Source organism: Lepidothrix coronata, unplaced genomic scaffold (assembly GCF_001604755.1).
Source record: "Lepidothrix coronata isolate B3197 unplaced genomic scaffold, Lepidothrix_coronata-1.0 Scaffold14, whole genome shotgun sequence".
In the NCBI taxonomy this organism is placed as follows: Eukaryota; Metazoa; Chordata; class Aves; order Passeriformes; family Pipridae; genus Lepidothrix; species Lepidothrix coronata.
This window is the reverse complement of record NW_016690194.1, coordinates 7,181,779-7,196,874: the sequence shown is the minus strand read 5'-3', so window position 1 is coordinate 7,196,874 and position 15,096 is coordinate 7,181,779. Positions and strand designations below refer to the sequence as shown.

Here is a 15,096-nt window from a genome sequence, read left to right as displayed (position 1 = left end):
TTGAAATTCAAGTATTTGGTAAAACCTTGTGGTACATAAAGAAAGGTAACACCCTGACTGGTCACTGGAGCTCTTCCTACCTGAAAAAGACCAGATGTTTTGCAAGGAGAGGCAGCAATAATCCTTGTTAAATTTTTGCATTCTCATGACTCTACAAGACTGGTGAATGCCCTAAAATGTACCTTCAATAGTCCATGTGTTTTCACAGAATCTGTCACAGGGTAAATAACATGAAAAATATATACGTGCAAGTGATTTCAACAGAAAGAAAGATTCATACTGGATATTGGGAAGGAATTCTTCCCTGTGAAGGTGCTGAGGCCCTGGCACAGGTTGCCCAGAGAAGCTGTGGCTGCCCCCTGGAAGTGTCCAAAGCCAGATTGGATGGGCCTTGTAGCCACCTGGGATAGTAGAAGGTGTTCCAGGAAGTGGAATGAGATGAGCTTGAAGGTCCCTTTCAAACCAAATAATTCTGTGATTCTGCAATTTCAGCCAAGCCAATAAAACCCAGGGCAACTCAGACAACGGTGATACTCTTTTAACAGCACAGATCACTCTGACAGGAGATACATCCAGCAAAACAACTGAAATGTGGAAATGTGAAACTCAGATTATAAGGCAGCACTCTTAATAATTCTGACCAGCCTCTAAACTGCAACCAGGCAGAATAATATAAACTCTCGAGTAATTTAATCTGAAATACAGACTTGAAGAATTATGTCCTTTGCACCAAGTCCTGTGTGTATATTCAGAGCTGACTTTCATGTGTCAGCAGAGCAAGCTCAGCACAGCGGAGTGCTGATGGGGTGCAGAATGCCATGTCTGTGAGGCCAATGTCACCGGCTGGTCTCTGTCACCAAGGCAGGAGGCGACCAAGGGCTGTGCTGAGGGAAGGGAAGACCACCTCGATGAGCTAGCCTAGCCTCTGCAGCTGCACAAGCAACAGGCTTGTCCCTGCTCCAGCCTCACAGCCCTAGGTCAGCAAAATTCATTTGCACCCATGGTGCAGAAGGGCCTTGAACTGTCTCTGCATGTCTTTGTGTGCAGATGGTGCTGTTCCTACAGCTGTGCTCTAGGAGCCCTCTGTGGCTCCCATGAGATGGGTCCCACAAGGTCCCAGCTCACCCCTAAACAGGGGCTGGGGAAGGAACAGGAGCAACTTGGTTTACAGTCCGAGCTGAGGGCTTGGGAAGGACCAAAACTCAGTAACTAATTATCTATCCCAGCACACAACTTTTCACTCTGTTGAAGAATGACCTATCTGCAGCCTGTGCAGTTCCTCCTCATTTTAAGAGGCTGGAAAATTTCCTCCCTCTCTATAATTCACTCAGTCCATAAAGCTAAAGGGAAAAAAATTAAAAAATCTCTATTGTCTTCACAGGACTACAAAACATGAAGAGGGGGGAAAAATGCTGCTCTACATTGGGACAGGGAAAGAGATATCAGTTAAAGGAAAGAAAAAGCATATGTGGATGTTTTGGAGAAGATGAGTTATATCAATTATATTGATAAATTAAACATAAATATGTTTGCAAACCCAGTAGTAAATCATTATTTGCCATATGTGTCTTTCATCCCAAGGGTTACAAAGGCTTTACAACTCATGAACAAACCTACATACCATCAGTTAAGAGTCTGATTGGGATTTGGCAAAATTTGGCATTATAATGTGTCTTAACCAGTGGAAAATGTATCTCAGTTACATATACAGATTATATCGGACTGTAACTGGGCCAGTTTGTAAGAAAGTACTCAAATCTTCTACAACTATGGTGATTGTCTGAAATAAGTAGAAAACAAAACAATGTAAATAAATAGTAAAAGTATCAGGTATAGATAAAATAACTGACCCTGTGAATAGGAGATGGGGGTGAGTGGCTGGAGATGACTGGTGTAGATAGGAGTTGGGGATTCTACAAATAAAGTAAAATGGCTTCAACAGTGTAAATCTCTACCATTTCTCCTTATATGTAGGAAATACAGTTATATCTAGTAGCAGAAAATATAGGCTAGGTAATGGGAAACACCACAAGAGTCAGGTTGACCAAGGCCTAACATAAATTGACTAAGGCTACTGTTTAATCTTCAACTCATAAGGATGTTAAAATGCATTTAGACTAATATTCCCGGAAAGAGTTTAAATATTGTTTAGATAACAGATTTTTCCCAGTCGGATTTCATGCATAAAGCACACATTCCTTCTTTCTCTGGCTGAGGCTGGAAGGACAAGTTAGAGATCTTTTGGAAGATCCAAGGCATCTTCCAAAATCAGGTTTCACAGAAGACTTGCCTTCTGTGTGTTGAATATCAGCATTTCTGTGAAGAATTAATCCTTCCAATATATTCACATAAATAAAACAGCCTTTCAGGTTATTTCTGAGTGAGTGATGGAAAATAAACAGGCCAGAACATGGCTGAATAACAGTAGCAGGAGAAGTTTAGAAAAATATTCTTTATTATTTTGCAGTGTTAAAGAGACTCTCTTTCTTTTTTTGTACTTCTTGACCTTTTACCAGGCGCCACCATGGGATGATACAGTCTATGAAACCCACTGTTTAGGAAACACAACAATGTAGAGCTACTCCACATGTGAACCTCAGCAGCAGCTACATCAATCAAGACTCTTATTCCTGGGTTATTTGTACTCCTCAGTGTTTAAAAGGAACTGGCCTCTGTGATTCTCAACACCCCAAGCACAAACAAAGCTGTAATAACTCACAACTTAATGAAAGCAAACTCTGTATAATACACACAGACCCTGAAACTTGCAGGGTCTTTCAAGAGAAAATCTGAGCTCAGCCAAAACACGCAGACAAAAGAACAGATTTAAATCCCTTCCAGACACAGAGGCATGAGACAGAAGATATGTTCTGTTTATTTAGCAAGCCAGAGCTGGAGTGAGGGCCCTCACAATACAATTAAAGTTGTAACAATAAAAACACAGCAAACCAAGTCTTGCAGCCCATGGAAGACTAAGCCAGCAGTAGGATTATGGAACCTGAACACTCAGACATTTTAATACCTATGCCAGACAGAGTGCTGGATGATAATACTGACACAATAAAACATGAGAAATCCAAAGCCAAGGAATAGATGGAAAAGCAAGGCTTCTCTGGTGAAACTGCTTCTCATTGAAGGCTTAACTCCCAGCTCCATGCAGAGCAGCCACCCATTTGAAGTCACCCTCAGTTTACATCCTACAGCACTACCTCTTCCACAGGTGAGGAAATGCAACATTACACCATTCTTCTGCAGGAAAGGCACTGTATTCCTTGGATGAGGTCAAGATTGACTCTGTGATGACAACATCCACTGGCAGCATGGTAAATACACCAGGAAGAGTTCACTGAAGCAAATGTACAAGATGAGTGTGTGAAGACATTGCCCAAAAATATCTCCAAGAGAGTACTCAAGGCCCTCATGCAATAGCAACTCTGCTGCTGCGACACAGGATTTTACCCACAACCTTTTCTCTTTTTACCCTCAACCTTTTCTCCCTCTGCTAAATCCGGAACTGGAAATTGAAAGCGACAACAAAGGCAGGACCTGACAAGGCTTAGAGTTAATGGGTAGCTAAGAGAAATTACAATAATGGTACTACATAATATACAAGGGATTTTTTTCCTCCAGAAGTGTGAATCATAGAGAACAATGGAAAAAAATTATGTAGACAACAGTCATTTCAGAATTGTGCTGTCGTTGGTAGCTGAACAGTGCCTGAAGAACAAGGATCTGATGGCAAACAAGTGTTTCAGATGTTGGATTTTATTTGCAGAAGTATGCAAGGACTGCATTTTTTACTGAGTCAGAGAGATTAACTCCAGAACAGCAACCGGCTTTCAGGGCACTCTCATAGGGTTGCTTCAAGTTCCCTTTTTAAAGATAAATGCCACAACCCCTCACTATTTGCATTTTGGTCTATTCTTGTCTTACTGTTGTATCTCACAAAAATTTACAGACAAAATGGGTCAAATCACATGGAAGAGGTTAAATGAGAGCAGAGAAAGCTGAGTGGTACTGTCTTCCACTCAAAAAGGAAGTATTTGAAAGACATATTTTTAAACAACATAATAAAAAATGGAAACACAATGGATTTCTGATTGAAACATTGGTTCTGGACATGGTTTCCTTGGCAACAGTACTAATTTAAAGGCTTTTTAACATTATAACACTATGTATGCAGACACCTACTTTAAATGGCCCATATCTTGAGTTGGTCAGCTCAAAACTAGAAGCAAAACAAGACATTTTCTTTAGTTCAGAGAGGTAGTGGAACCCAACAGTGATAGCAGCTGTTTTTCTCAATGACATTCATACTGAACTGAGGGCTCAGGTCAAGAGGATGTTATTTTGTCAACATCCCTGGATGTGTTCAAGGAATGACTGGATGTGGCACTCAGTGTTCTGGTCTGGTTAACAAGGTAGGGATTGGTCACAGGTTGGATTCAATGGGCTTGGAGTTCTTTTCCAATCTAAATAATTTCTGATTATGTGATCTTAGTCAGTTACAGGAGTCTCATGTCTCAGCTGTATTAAGAAAATATCACAGTGAGTGACTTGGAGGTTTGGTGGATGTTGGTTTGGGTGGTAATTGATCCCACCCCCGATTCCACAGACACGTAAAGCAGTGGAGGTGTTTGTGCTGAACCAGGACAATGCTTAAAACACTCTGAGGGCAGTGAATCCCATCAGGATGAGTACAAACTCAGGAATCATTGGCACATTGCCCACTCTAGCAACTTGAGTAAACACTCATCACAAAACAATAAGTTCTGTGATTTTTCTTACTCTTGTTTTTCTTCAATTTCTTTCTGTGTTTTATGTTGACTTACTGCTAGAGACAGGTCCTGCAGAAGAAATGGGACATGCTGTTAAGTGGAGCTCACATACAAGTCTGTGTTTGGAGTATCCAGCCCTCCACTGCTTTAATCAAAGAGGAGAATTTCCTCTTCTCTACTGGTCAGCACCAGACCTGAGGAAGGTCTAAACCCTATGTGCCCAAGAGATCAAAAGAGCTCTTTCAAGAGGAAGAACAGTGGATAACTGTAAAGGAAGTTACAGCTGTTTGCCATTTAATGAAGTTAAATGCAAATGTAAATGTTTATAGACTCCAGGCTGGACTTAATTTTTTTGGAAGCAAGACTTTTGCAACATAATCATATTGCTATTATCAACATAAAAATATTGCTATTTTTTCCTGGTGGATTGTGAGTTATAAATAATTCCTTGTGATAATCTGCAAATGCTTCATGCATCTGAACATACTGAAACACCCTATTATCTGCCTAGTTCACATGAGCACTGCAGTGCTTTATTACTGAAAATAACCTTTATGCAAACCATTCACACTGACATGATTGGTTTGGATTTTTAATGTCATATTTTTCCTTCACTCACAGACAAGTACTGTTTGAAAACAACAACAGTAATAACAAGGAATCCACTCACATTTCTGGGTAGGGTCCAAGCACTCCTTGTGGATTGAATAAATGGTTTCCTCTAAACAAGGCAAATTTTCAGTCTCTCATCTGGAAAATATTATGTGAGCAAAAGCTCAACTATTACCTGCCAGAGCTGAAACTGTTATGAGTTGATTTTTATTCTTTCAGGTCAGGGAAGAACAAACATACCTCAAAAAATAGAGGCTGAAATGGTCTTTGTTATCAGGTGAGTGTAAAAGTCAGAGGCAATTTACAAACCACTGTAGACACCTGTTCTAATTTAGTTAAATTTAGGGAAAAGGTTTTACCAAATGGGGATTTTTCCTTCCTCCAGTCTCTAAACTGTGTATTCAGCCTATAGAACTGAGTTCATATACACTAAACCCAAGCTGTCTTACAAAGAGACATCCAAGAAACACTTACTGACTCCCCAGCACCACTGCTCAGTGGCTTTTCTGAAGGTTTGCAGCTAGAAAGAGAATTTACATAATAGCTTTGAGATGAGAGGAATTTTATGCTTGAGGAATCATTGTGGACAGCAGACAGCACCAAGGTGTCTATAATTTAGTAATAATGGTATATGGTATCTGAGCAGAGATGACAATAAATTTCTTTCCACAAAAGGCTGATTAATCCCTGTTAGAGCTACTATAGAAAAATCAGATGGGTCTCTGTTTTTCCCATTATATCTCACTCTTGATTTCTCTCTTAAAACTTTTCTGCACTCTACTTTGTCACAACTCCCCTGCCACTGTGTGTCAGAGCCCAGGAACTCTGCTTTTTGGGCAAGGGAAACAGTCGATCATTCATCTGTACTGGCTGCAGCAGTGAAGAATTGCTAGTTCCTACAGTGGCACTGGATATTAATGGCATCCTTGTAATAGAGAAGGGGAAGCAACTGGCTCCCAACACAGGCTGCATTGAAAGGGCTGCTGCAGCATTCACTCCTCAAAGGATGAAACATCCCTGAATGTCAATGGCCTCCATGCAGCCTCCACGAAGCCTCCACCCCTGTCTCACCCACCTCCGGACAAGACAGTAGGGAAAACACTGTCCCAGCCTACAGACCTGGCTGGGCTCCATGTCCAGGCTCACCCTGACAAGCTGTCAGATCCATAAAATGCTTTGACCTGAAGCCCCCCCACCAGAAGGTAGGAGAGTGGCACTGCCAGCCCTCTCTAAATTCAAGGCACAAAACTCTAAATGGCTTTCCCCGCGCTCACACAACCCAGTGCCAATCCCAAACAATCACCCCAACCCTGCAAAGACAAGTTTCCCCTGACCCATCCCCCCTTGCCCTGTGAAACAAAACACCCCTGTTTCTCTTTCCATCAGACTGGGAGACTACAAGAGACATATTTAAACTCAGATAAAATAAAGGCATGTCCCTCATGGCCAGAGTGTAAGATGTCATTTAAATAAACTTTCACAAAAATCAGAAAGTGCCCTGCCATAAATGAGTGATTCTTAGCACAGCTGGTGATCAACAAACTCACTTCCTAATTAAGTGTAGGAGCATAATGAGGAACAGGGAATCTTTTGTTTCACCAGCCCATGTGAACTCCAGCCACAAGTCCCCAGACTCTCCTAACTCCTGCATTCAGGGCTTGTAATTAGTACATAAGGAACCAGGTACTGCAGCAGCAGCCCCTAGGACAGTGGGCCTATTCACAGCCAGCCAGATGTGAGGAGCATTCAAAGGGCACCGACTGACTCACAGATTGCATGGTGTTGCATGATACCATAATCTCTGGTTTCCAGCCCCACAATCAACAGGCACTGTCATTTTTAATGCATTCTAATTAGGTGGTAAGCCTTACAGAAAGGTTCATAGCTACTGAGCTGGTGGATGCAGGGCAGGTTGGTCAGCATGCCTAATATTTCCTAAACTATCCCCAGCTTCATTAGCATCAGGGATATTCATGCCAGTATGATAAAAATTGGATCATGGCATGTGCAATTAAGGAGCTTTCAAATGTGCCTCTTTTAAACACCAGCACACAAAATAAAAGGAAAAATGGAAAAAATTACACACAGAAAAGCACCATGATGAGCAAAAGTGAACCTTCACATAAGGCATCGGTAAGCCTCCAAGGGAACCTCACTCAAATGTCCACATCTGTTATTCCTCTCTGAACAGCGAGCCTCTGTTCACTCACAGCTCCATCCCAAAAAGTCCAACCTCTGAGGCAGCAGGCAACATTCAGAGGTCAGGAGCCACTCTTACCTCCCTTTCAGAGCTTCTTAGCTCAAGATTTTGGATGAGCTCAGAAGCCTCAGCTGGACAGGCACCCACCAGAAAAAGGGCATATCCCTTTCACCAGTGGTAGAAGGTAAAAAGTGATAATAACATATTTGACGAAGGAGCATTATTAGCACTATTTGGTGTAAACTGCTCCTCTGACAGCAGGGAAATGGATTCCTCCTGTGTCTGACAGTTTTACAGGCAAGACAAGGTGTGTGTTCAAAGCCCCTTCCCAGCCACACAACCAGCAGCTTTCTGGGTTTTTTCTTTTTTACTACATAAAATTTTTTTGTGCAATAATGCTGTGATGCAGCATTTAATGACCAGATCAAATCCCATAAATGGTTTGCATGACCACCTGTATGAATACCTGTTCAGTACTGACATACAAAAAGATGTTACAAAAAGAAAGGTTTGTGAAGCTTGCACCCACCAGCTCTGGTCTGGGAGAACATGGGCATAGGGTTTAAAAGAGTAGCAAGTGAGCTAGTGGTAATTACTGAGAAATATTGACAAATTAGGAAATGCAAATGAACCAACGTAACAAACAGGCTGAAGGGCCACAGGCTAGGACATGCTCTTACTAATAATTTGCTGGATTAGTTGGAATATAATAATAAAATTCTCAAATAAAAATATCAAATTTCCTTGTAAAATAGGAGAAAGAGCAAAACTGGATGTGTTGAATGTAAACTGTACCTTGGATTTAATTTTAATTAATGGTGAAATAGAGGTGTAAGGGAGAACACTTTCCAAATGTGTGCACATGCCAGATACCATCAAATGAAAAACCCTTTTTGAAGAAATAAATTCTCTATTCTTATGATGTTTTGCCGGAGCAGTCCTGTGCTTACACTTGCAGACAAGCAAGTTATTCATCCAGAAGCAATCTGCAAACTGTGAAGCATTATCTAGTTGTTCATTCACTCTCTTTCCTTTGCAGAGGAATGATCCTAATTAGGCTGTCTCTGGAGGAATATGATGATGAAATCTTTCCCCATCTGGTCCCTGCCTCTCAGCTGCCCAGAGATAAGTTACAGTGTCCCACCTCCTGCTATCCCAGGTTGGTCTGAATTGCAGGCACAGCACAGAGGTTCACAAACAAAAGGCTTTTCCATCCCTGATATCCACATCTGGGTGGAACCTGAGTAGGAAAGAATGACAAAAAAACTCCCAACTCCCATCCTGTGGCAAGGAGCATTTATCCTCTTAGCTGGGCATACCTGTGCCTCTGGCAGCTTTCCTCCAGCGATGACCTAACAATTAATAACACCAGTAATAATGAGGGAAATGTGAAAATGGGGAAGACAGTTTTTGAAGTGGCATGTGATTACGTGTCCTCCACAAAATTAATAGCACTGGTTATTATGTGCTAGGGAACATCAGGCTTCACTCAGAGGCATTACGCATCTATTTATCCTAGTCAGAATCAATGTGAGGAAAAGCAATGTGACATGGGCATTATAGACTTTTTAGCAATACTGACACAGAGGGATTATTAATGAGCTACCCTCTGCTGCGTTTGACCTTGAAGCAGGCCGATGTTTGCTCTTAAGATGCTGGTTTGAATGTGTGAAAAGAGGTGGGCTGCAAGAGCTCATACACAGAATTTTAGGATCTGACCTTTTTTTCCTCTGGAAGTTTTTTCTTCTGGCACAGTCACGTGTTCAATACATGGTAAAAGGAAAGGGGTGGGACAAGGAGTTCCTATAAAATGAAGCAGACACACGTTTTTTTTTAAATCAATGGGTCTCCACCACAGACTTTGACTGGTTTCCTTCTTGTCTCTTTCTATTTTTTTTCACATCACCTGTACCTGTGATTCACACTGAATGGTTTTATTCTGTCCTGTCTCAATTTTTTTTTCCATTCTCTCCCAGAGTGGATTCTGAACTCTGAAAGGCTGGCATCCAGAACAAGCATGGCAATCATAGAATCATAGAATCATTAGGGTTGGCAAAGACCTCCAAGATTATCAAGTCTAACCCTAAACAGAACACCACCATGCCACTAAACCATAGCACTAAGTGCAGTGTCTACTTGTTTTCCAGGGATGGTGTCTCCACCACTGCCCTGGCCAGCCAGTTCCAATGTTTAACCACTCTTTCAGTAAAGAAATTTTTCCTAGCATCCAATCCACTCAATTCATGCATTAGAAAAGCCAAAATAATTAAATATATAAAGCTTCCTTTGTGTTAACACCAGTGCAGAAACCACAGACTTATGTCAATCAATGATTGATTTTTATTATCCTTAATATTATGTTGAAGACTACTGCTCATTTTATAAGATTTTTGTCTTTCCCTGACCAGAGTTTCTGAAGGCAAGAGGAAAGTTCCATCCAAACTGCTTTGTTGTGCTGATATCACCCTCTAATGACTGTCCATCCAATGCTCTCTGGTCACGTGTAGCAAAAAGCTCTGTTTATCCACAGCAGATCAATGGATCTCAGCCATTCCTATGGAAAAGCCTTGATGCACAAAAAACAAGGAGAAGGAGACATCTCTGAGCTCACTTTGGGGTGTGTGCTGATAGGCAGCAGCTGAGAGAGAAGCTGTGGTTATTGCGATGTTAACAGATCTCTCTGTAAACCCATCTATTAGGAGGTCCTTATGTGATATGTGGGAATTAAGATAGGTGGAAAATACCAAATACACACCAACAATAAATCTGGATTTTAATCAAAAACATACCTGGTGAAAGAAAGGAATGATTTCAGCTTGAAGAACTACATGCAACCCCAAACGAGGCTTTTTGAAATGAGCTAAATTTCAAGGATCAGACCAAGAAACTATCACACCATGTGAAGATAAAATCCATGTTGCAGGGTGAACCATAGCAAATCTGAACTAAACCCTTGTTTTTCCAAATTATGAATGCAATATAATTCTCTTTGCACGTGAAGAAAGCACAACTATGCTAGTCACCATTTCAGTTAATTTACTTAATATTGTATTATTCAAATCTCTTTTGTACAAGCTTTAAAAGCTCCATAGTCAGGAATGGGTTCTGGAATTAAACATTAGCTCTTAAATGTAGTGACAAGAATTTATTGAACAGATTTCACAGCTGTCATTAGCAGGCAAATTCCAATAAAACTTGATTTAAGTTGTCACTAATTAACCATATTCAAAAATGATGTATTTAAATGGGCATTTTGTGAATCCCAGTTAGAGCCCAACTGCAGCCCCAGAAATATGCACACCTTCCACAAACCTAAGGCTTTATCTATTCCTCCTGAGATATCTCCAAATAAACTCATGGATTGTGTTCCAGCCCATCACCAGGCACAGATTCTACCCTGACCCTCAGAAATTTACCACCGATTGGTCAGATTAGCTCTTCCCATCACATCCCCTCAGTATCCTTCTCCTCCCTCTTCTGACTGCTGACCTCATCTTACTTGAGGATGACACCCAGACCTACCCAATCAAGTAATTTTTGAAAATGAAGACAGAAAATCCCTCCACAAACTGGACTTTGTTAATTTTCACACTTTATTACTAATAATTTAGTAATAAATAATTTAGTACTAACACTTTAGTACTAATAATTTTGGGTCAGATGCACTTTGCTGTAAAAAAGTTCACTTTTACACCTAATACCATAATATGACCCAAAAAAAACCCCCAAACAAACAAACGAAAAACACACACACACAAAAGCAGAGAGGAAGGAAGAGGCATAGACAAGGAACAAAGTGATGGTTTAAGGTAAAATGAGCCATGAGTCAAGTAGAAGAAATTCTATTGGAAGGTTAATCTGTACAGCTCTTCTCTGATCACAAGATTCCTAAAGTAGCTGCTATGGAAAGAGAAGAGTGCTGTTACTAATACCTGATCAATTATTTGACTAGTCATATATTAGTAATAAATAATACATTTATTATTTATTTTACTAAATACTTGATTAACCACTAATTAAACCAAAATATTGTTAGGTTTCAGTGATCCTGTTATCCATGCTAGTGAGTCACACTGAAGGCACCAGACTTTCCAGCAGAAAAATGATGTCATTAAGGGGTGGGTTTTCACGAGCTCTTTATCAAAAAATCAGCACCTTGAACAAGTTGATAGCACACAGATGCTGATCTGTCATATCCAATATTCAGACACATAGAGAGGTTAACTCGGTGTTCAGGAAACACCATAACAAAATGTTGTCCTGACAAAAAAATTTAACCCCCTCACAAACATGCACTGCCCTATTTCTTGTCCTAAGTCAGTTATGCACAGAACTCTGTAAGACCATGTGTTATCTGAGTATCTGCTCTTGAGATCGCAATCCTGAAACACTGTAGTAGCATTTAAAGTGGAGATTTTAAAGTACAGACTAGCTCCCTGAATCTTCCAACTGCCTGCTACAAATCCTGAGGGAAACCCTTGTTTTTTCAGGCTGTTCCAGCTGTTTGAGTAGACAAAAGTGAAAGGCAGCAGCACAGCTGACATGGCATATCCTACTCTTAAATGACAAGTCATATCTTAACACGGTTTCAAACACTTAAATAACTGATTATGCATCCATGAAGCATCCGGTTCAAGAGCTCTTGTTCCAATGCCCATAGTAACAGCTACAGACCCCAAAATAATTGAATTAGTGATTTTCTGAAGGCTTATGAGAAAGCATCTTTTCCCTCATGTCAAGACAACCAGATCCTTCCAGGTTTTTTACATTTCACACTTCCATCTCCCAAAAGATTCAGGGTTCAACATCTCCTCTCAAGTTAAGGAGTGGCCATTTTAATCAAAATGGTGCCTCAGAAATTATATTGTAGGAAATTCCCTAAATTCCATTTCCATTTAGGAAATTCTATTTCCATTTAGGAAATAGGAAATGGAAATTCTATTTCCATTTAGTGCTCAGTGAGCTGGGACAAAACCTTCAGGCTCAGTCTCGGGGGCACGTGCAGGCTCTCAGCTCGTGGGAGGTTTCCTGAGTGATGACTTTCTGGATTGCCTCCCCTGTTTGGGAAGGGGTTTATGCTGAATCACTTCTCTGTTTATTTTTGAAGGGGGTCTCTGCTGACAACTCTGGAAGGTCTGTCAAGCCTCAGAGCAGGACTCAACTTCCACAGTTATTCCATTTTAAGATTAGTGTGAACATATTGCAGAGTTCTTCAAGGATAGTATCAACAAAGTGACTGCAGTTATAGCTATTCTAATACTCTTTATTCTATATTCCAGTATTATTCTAATACCAGAGAGGAGTGAGGAGAAAGAAGGCTGCTTTTTTTTCTAACAGATTCATCTTTTACTTGTTTTCAGCCTCATAATCATACTGGTATTTGCCTCTTACTCTGTGTTCTCACAGAACATCCCTTCTAGGACATAAAAAAATATATTCATTACATAGCTTTTTATGCTGTGCTGCAGGCACAGGAAAATAACTTCTAAGAAACACCAGGAGGGTCCCCTTGCACAGAAGCTTTAGAATAAAATTAAGCCTTGAACTTCCGGCATCATTTTGAATGTACTTGCCTGTAAATAAATCAACATATAGACAGGTGCTGTTTCATATTAAAACTACTGCACAGTGTGAAGCATAAATCCTAACACTGATTAAGGTGAATGATCTTAATCATTAAATATTTTTTTTAATTCCTCATGGGGCTAGAGTAGAACTGAGGATGACAATCATAGGTCCATTGTGGCAAAAACTGCAGATAAATTATCCAAGCAGTTATTCAGGCAACACAACTAGTAAAAAATAGCTCTGTCCAGTTCTTTAAAACAACTTAAAAATCCTTCTGATACCTTAGTGCCCACATCACGCTGAGAGACCTTTTGGATGATGGGCTGTCTGATTATCTGTTAGGAACCTGAAGGCAGAACTGATGAAAACTCATAAGGAGCAAGAATTACCCTATTTGGTAGAATTAATTTTTAAGCATTTACGTTTCTACATTTGGCATTTGCTCATGTTGCTTTGTGGCTTTTAAGCACTCAAAGTAAGTGGGTTTGGAGATTTACATTATTCAGGAAAGGGAGCCAAGAAAATTTTGGTTCTGTAAGGGGAGGTAATAGAAGTATATTTTTATTCCTTGAGTTTGCTTTGAATGATAAAATCCACTTGTAGGAAGGGACATACATTATTGGAAGTTTCATCTTTCACAGGGAACATAAATCTGTGGTATTAAACATGTATGGTTATCAAATAGCTCATGTAACTCTGTACGGGAGCTGCAGTATTAGACTGTCCTGGACCTATTATGCCTGAGGGGAAAAAAATAAAAATCCTTCATGTTTGGCTTCCTGAATTCTTCTATTAAAGAGCGTCTGAGTGATCCCTGACAAGGGCCACAGTACATACCCTGCAACTGTGGCAGTACAGTGAGCCAAGTGCCCAACCATGTGCTTGCTCTTGATCTACTAAAGATGGGAGGTACCTCGGCTTTCACCTTTTTTAATGGTATTGGAGGATGCCTGGTACGAAAATCTCTCCTTTGTGGTCCTTCAGGGAGGTTGGCACATCTGGAAGGGTGGGATCACCTCTGGTGAGAGAAGAGTGGACGCCAAGTTCTCATTCCACCTAACAGCAAGAGTTTGCATGTGTGGTGTTGGAATTGGGGTCCTTTTACAAACACAGTTGTGGGACAACATGGAAGAAAAAAGTAAAAAACTGAGCAAGTCACAGAGCTGGCTCAGAGCCAGGCTCACCAGAAGAATAAGAGGGTGATGGCAACCTTGTTTACAAACCTTTTTACTTCTGCACTGTCTTCCCCAGCTGCTCCAAGCTTAACACTGCTTAAAAAGATGGATGGTGCTACCTTTTTTTTTTCTTTTCTTTTTAAATTCAAATAAACCCTGCCACTTTGTTCTTAAAAACCTTTTCTTAGGGAGTTTAATGCAAGGGAATGCTCTAAGCAGAACCATCTCAAGCCACAGATGCCATGCCAGGGATGTGGACTCGCAGCTGATCCAAAGAAGATCCCAATGAGCAAAAGCAATTATCTCCCTTTTACTGAACCTGGTTGAAACTGTGTCTCAAATAAATGAAAAGTAGAAATCTGTCTATTATAAATACCATCTTCATGTATCTTTAAACTCACAATACACATATGTATGAGCTGGGGTACCAAGGGAAAACAACAGCAACACAAATCCAGCCATCTCCTTTCACAGTCCTGATTGATCCTTCCTCATAGCATTTCACTCCTCTATCACCTCTTTGCTATGTTAATTGCCATATCCATCAGCTGTCTCTGGTTTCTGAACATCAGCTTAAACTGAAGACCCTTTAGATGTTTTCCTATTTGAAGAGTTTATCTCTGCCAGGGAAAGAATTCAAAACACAGTACATTTGACTGCTTTAAATTGAGAATTACTTCATCCTGCACCTTTCCCTCTTGTTCCACACTCCAGTAGCCCAGGGCTGAAATTGTGTGGCATTGATAAGAATGGTCTTACCACA

The 15,096-nt window shown here is 40.5% G+C and overlaps 1 long non-coding RNA gene across 1 annotated transcript; it reads left to right on the top strand.

The window, feature by feature from the left end:
• The first annotated feature begins 297 nt into the window (after window positions 1-297).
• On the top strand, window positions 298-13,455 carry LOC108493105. Its single transcript, XR_001873345.1, has 3 exons — window positions 298-416; window positions 8,526-8,532; window positions 13,445-13,455. It is a non-coding gene; the product is annotated as an uncharacterized LOC108493105 (long non-coding RNA).
• Window positions 13,456-15,096: the final 1,641 nt, after the last annotated feature.